The sequence below is a fragment of the Limulus polyphemus genome, unplaced genomic scaffold (assembly GCF_000517525.1).
Source record: "Limulus polyphemus unplaced genomic scaffold, Limulus_polyphemus-2.1.2 Scaffold1169, whole genome shotgun sequence".
In the NCBI taxonomy this organism is placed as follows: domain Eukaryota; kingdom Metazoa; phylum Arthropoda; class Merostomata; order Xiphosura; family Limulidae; genus Limulus; species Limulus polyphemus.
In genome coordinates this window covers 300,396-304,727 of record NW_013666779.1, presented here as the reverse complement: position 1 = coordinate 304,727, position 4,332 = coordinate 300,396, and the positions used below count along the sequence as shown (strand labels likewise).

At 33.6% G+C, this 4,332-nt stretch overlaps 1 protein-coding gene across 1 annotated transcript in view; it reads right to left on the bottom strand.

The window, feature by feature from the left end:
* The window catches only part of LOC111086530 (CDK5 and ABL1 enzyme substrate 2-like), a gene marked incomplete at its 3' end in the record, with an annotated part of 59,001 nt that overhangs the window by 33,835 nt on the left and 20,834 nt on the right, over positions 1-4,332 (bottom strand). The window lies entirely within an intron of this gene.

The following is a 4,332-nucleotide window of genomic DNA, read 5'->3' as shown; positions in this document are numbered from 1 at the left end:
GAAAGGAGGTTACGACCAATCATTGAGCAACGACTTTCAGACTCACAGACTGGTTTTCGATCAAACAGAAGCTGCACAAACGCTATCTTCACTCCAAAACAACCGACAGAAAATCAGTCTTCGTCGGCCAAGAAATGGCATTTGACAGAGTAGATTGCTCAAAACTGTGGGAAACATTATAGAAATATGGCATACGTGAACACCTAATAAGAGTATGCCAAAGTCTACACAGATTAAGTATGAACACAGTAAGAACTAAAGCAGGGACATCAAAACCCTTCAAAGTAACATAAGGTGTGAGACAGGGGTGTGTACTATCCCCACTCCTCTTCATTACCTATACTTACAACGTCTGAAAAGAAGCCAACCCGTCAGAAGATGACGACATTAATGAGCTTCTTTTTGCTGAAGACCAAGCCCTCATTGCCGAAAGTGATAGAAAACTACAGATCCGTCTGAATCGATTGGACATAAAATACAAAAAGTATAAGGGGTGTCTATTGGAAGACAAAGAGAAGAAATGAAAATTCGAGTGAATAATACTGACATCAAACAGACAGAAGAATTTAAGTAATTGGGAAGTGTATATACGGAATATGGTTAAAATGGACAGAGAAATAGACGTTACATGCACCAAAGCAAATCACGTTTTAGAAAAACCTTCGTCACTGCTGTAACATAAACATATCCCAACCAACACAAAAGTTAACCTCAAAATCTATATTCCTGCCAAAACTATGCTATCAATGCCACACCTGGACTCTTAACAAATTCACAGAAGCGTAAGATTACTACAACGGCAATGAGATACGGAAATAAATGTGAAGAAATAAATTGCGATCCTCAACCCCTTTAGTTAAGCGGTTACTTTGAGATCTTACAACACTAAAATTTGGGTTTCGATACCCGTAGGGGGTAGAGTACAGATAACCCATTGCGTAGTTTTGCGCTCGACAAACAAACGTCGTATCACTTGTCAAATGTTTACTTTATTACGTTAAAAATTTGATAACTTCATTATGGCACAAATATATAATAATCGAATTATATTAACTACAACAAAAATAAAAATTAAGTTAAGCACAAAGCTAAACAATGGGCTATCTGCTCTGCCCACCACGGGTATCGAAACCCGGATTCTAGCGTTGTAAGTCCGCAGACATACCGCTTGCTACTGGGGGGCCTGGAAATAGGAATCGTAAAAAAAAAAGTAAGAAAACAAGGCTGTAGATACTATAGGCATTATTTACTCAAATTATAAACCCCTATTTTGGCTCCATACTGACCTGGAATTACATTTGGTGGAGTCCAAATAGGGATTTGTAGTTTGAGTAAATAATGTCTACAATATCTCCAGCCTTGTTTTCTTACTTTTTTACAATTCCTATTTGCAGATAATATATAGGTGTTGGCTCACTAAAGACACTGAGTGTATAGTTTACAAAGCATTAAGTAGCTACATGTTACAGTTGTCTGTTATTGGCTGGTAATTCCTGTTTCACCCTGTACTTAAGCTTTTTAAAGGAACATCAAATTTCTGTAAGTAAGCTAACTTCAAGGGGTAATGATAACATCGTTTACACTAGAATTATGGTGTTTTTTAGCTTATGGAAAATGTAGAAAAACAACCTACAACCTTCGCAGTACCTTATTTAGTATTTTACAAAAGGTGTGGGTGCAATATACCAAGCAGTTTTTGTTGTAGTCTAACATGCGTGCGTTTTTGTGCATTGTTATAAGATGCTTTTTGCCCGAAGTTTATGTTAGAGTTTTGTGCAATTCCTTGCGATCCCTATTATGAACCACGATGGTAGTTCATGATAACGATGAAGTAAAAAATACCTTTATTAATCGGTAACTGTTGTTAATCCACAGAAATGTTTCAAAGTTTAAAGTATTTGATTTTCCACTAAAAAACAACAGTAAGCTTGCGTGTCAGCTCACAGCCTATGATAATAAGCTCATCTAACATTTTAACATAAATGTTTGCTGTATATTATATGTGGATTACGGATTGCACATTTTAAATTGGCCAGATTAAATGTGATCCGCTATAAAAACTTAATCTTTTTTAGCACTCGTTAGAAGAATGGCCACATTTTATGAATTGAAATTTTGATTAAACTAAAACTTTTTTTTTGCTTTGACTAGCATTAGTGAACGATTGAAACTTCAAACTTTGGGATTAATTTGTTAATTACGTTCATGTATACATTAGAGGTTAGTTTAGGTAGGTAGATATAAGTCAGAAGCCTTCGAAAAATACAAATGTGTCCTTAAAATTTGACGATCTTCTACTCTTCAATACCACAAGGTGATGAAGCAAATTTCACCCCAAAAATAGAACTTAGCGCAAATGCACTACTTGATATTTTATTTTTTTATTTTCTGGAAAGATATCTCTCAATATGCACTAAGGTATTTAAACTTGGAATTATGTATAACAGTACAAAATATCGTACTAAACCGTACCATTAATAAAACGATTTGAAAGAGGAGAGGTCTTTGTTCAAAACATGGACAAATTATTTTGTTAACATCCTATTTGGATGCTTTATCTCTCTCTCTCTGTATTTGTGCCACCAAACACAGGCCCATTCAAACAACGGATGGCAAACAACTGGATTTGACTACAATTAATAGCTTTCTCTTAAAATTAATCAAGAAAGCATATTAGCTTAAAATCTGTTAAAAAGTATTTTTTAAAAAACACGAAAACGAGGAACCCTAATGATTACCTCAGCTTAATAATATTGTGTTATCAATCCTTACCGTAATTCGGATTTGTAATTAAACAAAATTGATGATAATTAGAATTCATTCACTTAAACTAGTTCACACCATAACAGCTGTTGCTCATGAAAATTGATGATTTAATAGATAGGGCCGGGACCATTACTACGTTTGTCGTATCCCAGCCAGTCTGATGAATTATGGTATTACACAAAAGGCTTTGTCGGTACTAGGTATGTTAGATAGCGAGGTTGACAATTATTGCATATTCTTCTTTCCTTTCACTCATAACTTCTTAAACTGTACACACGTTCTCGTCTATAGCTCCGCTAGATTAAAGAGAGAAATTACGCTTTATTTTTTTAGCGCAGTGCTAACGATTTGGTTACGTGCGCTCTGTCTACTGCGGGGATCAGCCCATGAATTTTGGCTATTTAGAGTAAAAATTGATAAACAGATAAGTCCACTGTTGTAGAGATAATTTTTACTATATATTTCAGAATTGATCTATGTATATGTGTATCAAAAGTAACAAAAAAGCCGAATAAGAATGTGAAATACAAAATAAGGGTGAAAAATGTTTGACTGTGGAGGCAACTATTTCGATAAAAAAGGGGGACTGGTGTATAGAAGGTAAGCAGGTGAAATCAATCACTACAATTTTTTTTGCAACAAAACGAGAGAGAATGAGGCAGCATAACACTTGTGTAATTTATAATTTCAAGTGTTTTTCTTTGTGATAAAATTCAGATATGTATTATTTGTTATAGAATTAATTGCAGCATCTAGATAACTTACATTGTTATATTCATATATGTATTATTTGTTATAGAATTAATTGCAGCATCTGGATAACTTACATTGTTATATTCATATATGTATTATTTGTTATAGAATTAATTGCAGCATCTGGATAACTTACATCAGTGATTCTCAACCAGGGGTAAATAATTGATGTACCTGATGATTGAATAATAATTCAATTAAATTTCATTTTGTAAAATGTGTGTGTGTGTGTGTGCTATTTTTGTACAAAACCTGAATAATATTTTTTTTTCTGACATTCTTGTTTTTCTGTCCCTTTATGATGGCTGTGGATTTTTTGTATGGAACTAAGGGGGTAAATGGAGAAATACATCAAGCCGAGGGGGTTAATGATAGAGGAAAAGTTGAGAATCCCTGACTTACATTGTTATATTCTTGTTTTGATTGTACTGAAAAGATACTTAATGTATTAAATTGGGAATATTTTACCCATAAATTGTGTGATATATACATGTTTACCTGATTTACATTTTTATAGTAAGCCATTAGTAAGAGAAATATTAAACGCAGAATGGCGCAGAATTTCCGAAATTTTTTCTATAACTTTTTAAACTTTCCGTAGATTTTTCAATATACGTCCACGGTTTTGGACTGACTAATCTTAGAATCCTCTAAAGCATTAAAAGCGCATAAACACAGCAGTACGTCTCATTAAGCCAATAAGTCGGTGCGACTGATATAAAACAAAAAACACAACAAAAAAGATTAAATAAAACACACACTCACACACACACACACACACATATATATATATATATATATATATATATATAC